Genomic DNA, 9,641 nt, shown 5'->3' with positions numbered 1-9,641 from the left:
AAATCTAAACACACAAACACACACACACCCCAACTCAAAGAAGCAATGATCAGTCATTTCTAGTCTCTTTATAAAAGGCCCTACCCTAGAGCAGCGCCATTGTCTATTTTTTTATCTATTTTGATGCGTCAGGAAGTAAAACGTACATTTAATTTTCATATTCTCAAAGACTTATTTTCCAGAAGTGTGCAATTGATTTCCTTTTTTTATTTTTTTTCTTATGAGCGGTTTGCCAGCGGAGACAGCAGCAGTGATCCCGCCAGCCTGTGTCTCGCCCTTCTCCGTGACACCCTGAATCTCTCACTCTTACTAATTTAAATCCTTTTCTCGTGAGCAGGTCCATTATTTACTAGGACGCCACCATATGATTTTCTAATTTATTTCTCCACAGCGGGCTATTTTTTGCTTCCTCATTTTTTGCGCCCTTGAGCTGCCTCCTTTCCTGTAAAACAAATATAATGTTAAAAATGGTAGCGCAAAACGGATTCTTCATAAAAGGCGAACGTACAGAACGGCCCACTTTTTTGTTAGTCTGTTAGTTTGTCAGTAACTCAAAACGGGTTAATAGTTGTACGTTTTTCTCCGTTTATTAAGCGTTAATTAGTTCATCATGGGGTCACGTTTTGTCTACATCAACTGCAGCTCCAGTTTCGTCCCTCGTACACTTTTTCCTTGTATTTATTCTAAGTTAATCCACCTCATCATTAGTCGCATTTTGTCTACCGCAGCTGGGTCTCCAATTTCGTCTAACAGTTACATCATTTTCTTGTATAAACTAACTTTTTTACCTTTAAACTGCAACTTCAACTCAAAACAGGGTCATAATCGTACACTTTTCTTTATTTATTCATGTTAATCACTTCATCACTGGTCTCATTTTGTTTACCGCAGCTGGGCCTCAAATTTCGTCCCTCAGTTACATAATTTTCTTACGTGGACTAATTTCTTTACCTTTAGACTGCAACTGCAACTCAAAACAGGGTCATAGTTGTACAGTTTTTTTTTTTTTTATTCTACGTTAATCACTTCATCATTGCTCTTATTTTGTCTACCGCAGCTGGGCCTCCAATTTCGTCCCTAGTTACATAATTTTCTTACGTGGACTAATTTCTTTACCTTGGAACTACAACTGCAACTCAAAACAGGATCATAGTTGTTCAGTTTTCTCTATTTATTCATCACTAATAACTTCACCATTGGGCTCATTACCTCTACAGCACCTGGACTCCTAATTTGCAACTCAATACAACTCAACTCTAATGCAACTCAAAACAGGGTTATAGTTGTTCAGTTTTCTCTATTTATTCATCACTAATAACTTCACCATTGGGCTCATTACCTCTACAGCACCTGGACTTCTAATTTCGTCCCTAGTTACATAATTTTCTTACGTAAACTAATTTCTGTACCTCTAAAGTCTAAACTTACGAGTATAATCTTTTTTTTTGTGGCAGATTTACATACTTCTCCGTCGTCATTTTGCTCCGGTGTTCGCGGCGGCCTGATGTGATTTGCTATACAGACTTCTTTTTGTTTTGTTTCGTGTTACTAAATAATTATCGTATATACTCATGTGAAGGTCGATCTCATGTAAAATCTACCCCCAGTAATACATTTCTAACGGTCTAAGAAGTATAGTATCCATGTAGCTCTGTGGTTTGAAGTAATGGGTTATGCATGGAAAGTAGCATTGACGTAAAATGGGATTCATGTAAAGGTGTGTTCATTTCAAGTAATATAAAGTACGGTAATGTAAAGTAATATATATGTAAATGCCCCAATAGCCTGTTCGATTGAGTAATAACTTTGGTCCGCCATAGTTAACTTAGCCCTAAAAATGAAAAAAAAAAAAATGATTACCTTTAAATGAATATATATGGAATGACAACATATTTTTCCACCCAAAGCCTTTTTTCCATGCATGAATTAGTACACTAACAAACTATACATTTCATCATCGACTAATTGAGCGCATATGAGAGCTACTATAGGTCACCGAAAAACCTAAATATGACCTAACATCTTTAAAAAATTGGGCTTTAGAGTATAATAGAGGTATAATTATGGGTTTTTCAAGAGCCTCAAGCTACCTTCAGAAACTATAGCGAACACCTACTAAACTTAACCTTGAAATAAAAATAACATTAAAAAACAATAACTTTCGCACAGGTTGATAATATGGTACGCAAACACATATTTCTCCCCTTCCCTAAGTCCTTGTTCCACGACATATTTAGTTCGTATAAAATCTACTATAGTTAACTTGACATTGAAATAAAGCAAAACATTCAAAACTTATACTTTCACACGAGTAGCTCATATGATACACAAACACATATTCCCCCCACCAAAAATGCGTTTCTCGTGTGAATTTATACACAAACACTATTCACGACTTATTTAGAGCATATAAAACCTAAAATTAACTTGGCCTCAATAACAAAACATTCAAAACTCGTATATTTTCACCCGAGTAGATAGTATGGCATGGAAACCTATATTATTTTTCCCCACAGTCTTTATTCCGCTACCTATTTGCATAAAACATCTACCCTAGTAAACTTAACCTTGAAATATATATAAAAAAGCATGTCTGTACTCATATTTTCACTCGAGTTGATAATACGGCATGCAAACCTATATTGATTAGTCTTTATTCCACGACGAATTGCGTAAAACATCTACCATTGTAAACTTGAACTTGAAATAAATAAAAACGTCAATACTCATATATCTTCACTCGAGTAAATAATATTATGTCATGCAAACCTACATCTCCCTCCCCCTTGGTCTTTGTTTCACGCCAGAATTAATACCCCAACACACTGTACACTTCATCATCGGCTTATTGAACGCGGCGTGGCAGTTCCCTCCCCTCTGTGGCTGTCGTTAGTTCGGCGTCAATGTCCCTCGCAGCTCTATTGTGGTGATTCTTTTCTCCTCGCCTCCCCTGGGTCATGTGTCTTTTACTTACCCTTCTCGGCTGAATGGTAATCCTCTTGCCCAATTCCTCCCTCTCCCTCCCTGCCTCCCTGTCATCCTCTTTTCTATTCCTTCTGACTTGTCCATGATTGATTTTTTGCTCTTTTTTGATGTGTTTCTTTTGTTCCTTTTATCTTCCTTCTCTCTGTGTCTGTCTGTCTCTGTGTGTCTCACTATAATGAAGTATTTTCTGTAGCTATATATTCTTTTATTATCTTTTATCGTATCGCTTTTTTTTTATCGCCGCTGTGGTCGTGCTTACGCTGCTATAGTATAAATGTTTGAGTGGGAAAAAGCACTCGAACCTTTGCCCTGCGTCCCATGGTGTAGTAAGTTCCTATACCCACCAAAGGCACGAGTAATAGTGAGACAGAGATGAGCTCTGACGAACCGCACAGCTCAGCGGATGCCCTAAACTTTACCTTCCAACCTACAGGAAGAGCTGAAACATTTGTGAGCGGCCTTGTGTGTGTCAAACTAACGATCGCTCTGCTAAAAGGCTTGCGACGTTACTGCCGATAAACAGTTCTCTTTTCCATCATTGGTGCTTTCTTTGGGTTATTTTACGAGCGTCGCACAACAGCAGCAACGCAGCAGCAGCGATCACCGTGTTGACAAGCGGCGCAATTTTCGCTGAATCGGTGGAAAAGGTTTTATGGTATTTAACAAAAATTGGTGTGAAACATGCTACATGACGCAATGATGTTTCCTTGTCGCAAGCAATCAAGCAAGCAGGCAATGTGTCTTCTTGTTGAAAGCCGCATTCAACGTACATATTGAGAGCCAGGCAAGCTGCATGCCACATGTTGCCTGCGTTGCCCCGGTGGAATCACGCCCTAACTCACCACGTCAGCTCCCATCTACAGAGGTAAATGGCTGGCTTCCCGGAAGTCGTCTTTACTTATCGGATTGTCTTTTCCGAAGAAATCTGTGGCCGCGGGGAGCAAGGTCGTGGCTGGAAGCGAAACATTAATCACAGCCAGTCTTGCTCGGAATGGGAAGAGTGGCTGCTGCGTGCCGCGCTAATGCAAGACAGTTGGTGCGGGGGGCGGCGCTGCTCCTTGCTGCTTGTTGTCATTTGTCGATATCGAGGTTGGTTTTAAATATAGATTGAAAGGCACTGGAAATTTAAAACTTAATTATGCAAGTCACTTTTCTCAGTTTTGAACGCTTCGGTATGCACACTCAGATACGAGTGGCTTAAAACTACCCACATGCTGTCCTGAAGACCACCCATCAACCCGAACTCTTGAGGAAACCGTCCAAGTTAATCAAGAACGAGTTCCGGGCTGCAGCATGAGCCAAGAGAAGATGGCGCCACTACAAACACTTGCCTGCGCCATGACGGGCTGGCGCCGACTACCATCCAGGCCCCTCAAGCAAGCCTACCGGCGCAATAGGCGTAGACGTAAAAATAAAAAATAAAACGTATGAACCCGCTGGCCTTGGTTCCACTGAAGTCAGGCTGTCCGTGCCCGAGTTGTGCGTGCTCCGTTCATCCAGTTGGTCCTCCTTCTTGATACGTTGGTCAATAAATGTGTAGATGATAAAATTTTAGAACGGCAAATTATGGTGACTCGGATTTCTCAGGCGACTTCCGTGGTGTAGTAGTGGTTAGCACGCCTAGCTATACAAATAAATCCTCGAGCCTGGATTAGAACCCCGGCCTGTACAGTCGGCGTGCAGCCCACCCAGGTCTTCTTCCTCCTCCTCCTCCTCGGGCTGGTCGATAAACGTGTACCTGAGGCAACTCACGGAAGGGAAACTGCGGTAACCCAGACGTCATAATTGGCCTGTGTCCCGGGGCAATGGTTTTCACCCACCACAGGCTTAAGGGCCACTCAGGCGGGAATGGGCACCGAGGCCAGGCACAGCTACAGAGCTTGCCCCAACTTTACTTTACTTTGTCTCTCGGGGTGATGGGGTTACATCCTCCGTAGACTTAATAAACACAACTCCTGCAATTCTTTACCCTCTGACAACATTTTAGCTCGCGATTTTCTTTTTCTCATTCTCTTACCTTTTCCATTCGCTCTTTCTTTTTTTTTCATATTAATTCCCTCCCTTTGTTTTTCTCTCTCTCTCTCTCTCTCTCTCTCTCTCTCTCTCTCTCTCTCTCTCTCTCTCTCTCTCTCTCTCTCTCTCTCTCTCTCTCTCTCTCTCTCTCTCTCTCTCTCTCTCTCTCTCTCTCTCTCTCTCTCTCTCTCTCTCCCTTCCTCCAAGTGTCAAGCTCATTATTAATTCACAAACATGACGAGTATATTAGTTTCATCTCTCTCCTGCAACGTCACTTTCATTTTTCTTCACCTGCTCTCTCCGTCCCCCTCCCCACCATCCGCCTCCTCTCCCCCCTACCTTCATATTGCAACCTCCTCCCCCTCCTCCCCCCACCCAAGACCTGCACTCACACTATTTCTGCTTCGCATTTTTCCCTCTCCTGTCTTTCATCTTGTTACCTCTTCTCTCCCTCACGTTCTTCTCCTCTCTCCTCTTCACAGCATTATTCTGTTTTACGGTTTGGGCAGCGTACACACGTATTTTTGTGTTTGCCCTGTGGATTAAATGTTTGTTTGTTTGTTTGTCTGTGTCTCATTCTGTCTGTCTGTCTGGTTATTAAGTTTCTCTCTCTCTCTCTCTCTCTCTCTCTCTCTCTCTCTCTCTCTCTCTCTCTCTCTCTCTCTCTCTCTCTCTCTCTCTCTCTCTCTCTCTCTCTCTCTCTCTCTCTCTCTCTCTCTCTCTCTCAGAGAGAGAGATGAAAACTGGAAGGAAAAAGTCCCGGCAAATGTTACTGAATATGAAAAGAAAAACTATATATGAATTTTTCATGCTTTTTCCATCGGTGTGCCCGAGCAAAGCCTCTTGGCGTGTGTGTGTGTGTGTGTGTGTGTGTGTGTGTGTGTGTGTGTGTGTGTGTGTGTGTGTGTGTGTGTGTTTGTTCTTCACCTTCAGTCTGATCATGTGCTGGACTCGTGACAGCCAGCCAGTACACTCCCGGAAAGTGTTGAAGCTCACAGCGAGCGACCCGTGAGCCTGGCTGGTCCTCACACATCAGCACCCCCGGCCCCTCGCTCAGTGGAGAGAGTAACAACTCTTATCAGGCTAAAAACTTTTTGTGGCCTGAGCGAGGCGTGAAGCTCTGCCTGCTACATTGCTGGCAAGGATGGTTTCCACTGCAATGCGGTGTGTGTGTGTGTGTGTGTGTGTGTGTGTGTGTGTGTGTGTGGGTGTGTGTGTGCATATTTCTGGGGGGGGGGGTGCGGGGGGGCCATAAATCTGGGTAACACATGCACCGAGCGCAAGTAACAGTTCAGTTTTGTTCCCTTACTTTATATATATGTGTGTGTATGTGTGTATATATATATATATATATATATAGATATATATATATATATATATATATATATATATATATAGAGATATATATATATATATATAGATAGATAGATAGATAGATAGATATATAGATAGATAGATAGATAGATAGATATAGATATAGATAGATAGATAGATAGATAGATAGATAGATATAGATATATAGATAGATAGATAGATAGATAGAAATATATATATGTATATAATTCAGACATGTTTTGATTAAGGATCATACTTAGTTTTTTCTCCACTTATAAAAAAATCCTCCCGATACTCAGACATTACTAGTCCACTGCAGGACAGGCCGGTCCCAACATTCTCCACCTCCGTCTGTCAGGTGTTAGTCAGGTGTTCTTCAGCAATTGCTCTAATTTAATCTCTGCGCCTGATCCTCTGTCGACACAGATTTCGACAGTTTATGGGTTGCCACTTTGTTACTCTGGTTGTCCGTCGGCATGATATAACCTTACCAAGTCTCTTTTCTTTAATGTTGATAGTCACTGGAATGTTCTCAACCTTTGTCTGCTCTCTGATCCATGATGCTCGCCTCCTGGCTCCAGCATTTTTCTCTCCTTTCCTCTTTGTGTGTTTCTTATCTTCCTCTGAATATTTTGTGAGGCGGCAAGTTTCTGAACAGTATGTTAGGACTGACAAGACGCATTGGTTGTACGTCTTTTTCTTCTAGGAGAGTGGTGAGCTCCAATTCATGAGATTTCCAAGTTTACCGAAAGCGCTCCATTCTATTCCCGTTCTCCTTTTGCATTATTTTTCGTGGGCTGGACTTACACTAACTGTTCGTCCTAGATATGTTCATTCCTCTATTTTGTCGCGTTTCGTCTCTGATCAGTATTTCTCGTTCTGCCAACTGATTATTTGACATTCCTTTGTATCTTTCGTACTCATATTCATAGTGTCAGGCTCTTTGATTGGTCTGGATGTTGTTTTTTTCATATCCATAGGTCTGTATTACAAGACACTCGCTTCTAACATCAACTGTTTCTGAAGGTCAAAGAGGGGATCAATCGGGTTCTCAGGAGTGTTTCTTTAGGTTCACGGCATAAAGGAAGGGTTAAACCACCACCAGGGTCGTTAAACTACCCCTGGAAATGCTCAAAACTCCCACGAAAGCCTTGTCAAATATATGTGCTTGGACGACGAAATGTTTAGTAATACGGCCCATAGTATAGATATAGTGTCAGACTGTGATGTTCTGTATGCTAAGAGGAGACGGGTTAAGGCTAAAAAAGGAGGGTAATAAGGAAGGTTAGGCAGTAAACGATAGGCGTGCTTAGGGTGGCGGGCCGTTGTTTCCCCCGCGGCCATTCCCCGAAGTGAGGGAAGGAGGCCCGAGACTCGTTCAGTTGATGTCCGGGAGAATGGGCCTACTTGTGTTTTGTTAGTGTTAGGGTGCTCGCTTTGGTATGTTTATTCGTCTTTATGTTTATTTTTTCTTTGTCTTGTGTATTTATTTGTCTTTCCATTCTTTCTCTCTTTCTTCTTTCTTTCTTTCTTTCTTTCTTTCTTTCTTATTTATTTATTTATTTATTTTCCTTCTCAAACACACACACACACACACACACACACACACACACACACACACACACACACACACACACACACACACACACACACACACACACACACACACACACACACACACACACACACACTTTAAGGAATAATTGGACAAATACAGATACGGAGACGGGGCCACACGAGAGTAAGCCCAGGCCCTGTAAAACTACAATTAGGTAAATACAACTAGGTAAACACACACACACACACACACACACACACACACACACACACACACACACACATCCGTCAGCGCTGCTTCCCACGACGTCTACGCGCGACTCAATAAATCTCTCTGTTTTTTCCTAATATTTCTTCCTTTCCAGATAATACTGTATAGCCGTCCTTCTTCCTGCAGTCGCTCCGGGCTTAGAACATACATGTGGAGGTTTTAAAATTTTGGTTTCAGAAAATTACCTTCACAAAACATTGAATAGCGTCCTTCTTCAAGCACCGACGTCACCACGCCCACTCCAGGACAGGCACGAGCACGGCCGCTGTCCAGCTGTGGCGCAGCGGCTCTGACTCATTTGTTGGATTGATTTTTTCATATTTACCTTATTGTACAAGTGCTACATGACGTGCACCATTCAAATAAGTCAATCAATCAATCATAATGTGTGTGTGTGTGTGTGTGTGTGTGTGTGTGTGTGTGTGTGTGTGTGTGTGTGTGTGTGTGTGTGCATTGTATCCTACTGGAATATGTGCCGGAACACTGTAGTGCGGCACAGTACCCCCACGGAACATGTTCTAGGCACAGCTCCACACTGAGCCTCAAGGTGAAGAAAATACGTGTTCAAGATGACAACTATTCATACTTTATCATGTGTTCTTTTCCCTCCTAGAATATAGTGAATAGAGTCAACGTGTCCAGACAAGCGCCGCCTGTCCTGGAGTCACCCTCATGTTTACTTTGCTTTCCCTCCCCTACAGGCGGCCCAGCATAAGAACAAGCCAGGGCTATGACACTAGGTTTGTCCATTCTAACGTTTTGCCTTGGTGCTGTCTGTGTACATTTCCCTCCCAAGATCCTGTCCTCCGCATCCCCTGCATCCACGCCCTTGCAGCACCGTCTCCAAAGCACATGTCACCCCGCCACCTCTGTGTTGAGTGGCCGCCAGTGTGTCACCGTCACCCTTGTTATGTGTCACTCCGTTCTTGTGTGTGTGTGTGTGTGTGTGTGTGTGTGTGTGTGTGTGTGTGTGTGTGTGTGTGTGTGTGTGTGTGTTCAACATGTCCCGCACCATCGCGTCGTCACGTGTGGGTGGTCGCAGCACATTTGGTTTGGCAGCACTCGCGTGGTCCGTATCGGCACACGAATTACTGCTCTGCACCATGCCACTGTAATGTCAGGTCTCGCACTGTAATCCGTCGTGCGTTGAGTATGCCTTGGTGCAGAGGTAAAGGATTTGGGCATGAGTGTGAAGTTGGTGTGTTGCGGAGAATACAACATTTACAAATCCGATCTTTGCTATTTCCCGGCCAAATGGGGCAGTTAACATCAAGGCAATTATGTAAATGAGTGCCCTAAGTAGTGGAGATTCTGCGATTATTTTAGAGGACAACAGTTACTGAAAATATAAACGGTCGCGTGTTCACAGATTAAGGAAGCATGAACGCAGCAGCCAAGTATTACAGAGTATGTATCGCCCGCCTTTTTCGTGTATCGATGATCCTCGTTCATCCGCTTTGGTTAAAGCTGCTCTGGAACG

General features: G+C 42.9%; 1 protein-coding gene across 13 annotated transcripts in view; it reads left to right on the top strand.

Moving 5' to 3' along the window:
• The window catches only part of LOC127005904 (calcium-dependent secretion activator-like), a 214,093-nt gene that overhangs the window by 345 nt on the left and 204,107 nt on the right, over positions 1–9,641 (top strand). The gene's annotated exons all lie outside the window — the stretch shown is intronic.

The sequence above is a fragment of the Eriocheir sinensis genome, chromosome 31, assembly GCF_024679095.1.
Source record: "Eriocheir sinensis breed Jianghai 21 chromosome 31, ASM2467909v1, whole genome shotgun sequence".
Taxonomy (NCBI): Eukaryota; Metazoa; Arthropoda; class Malacostraca; order Decapoda; family Varunidae; genus Eriocheir; species Eriocheir sinensis.
The sequence above is the reverse complement of the archived record's forward strand: the minus strand, read 5'-3'. Positions and strand labels throughout refer to the sequence as shown.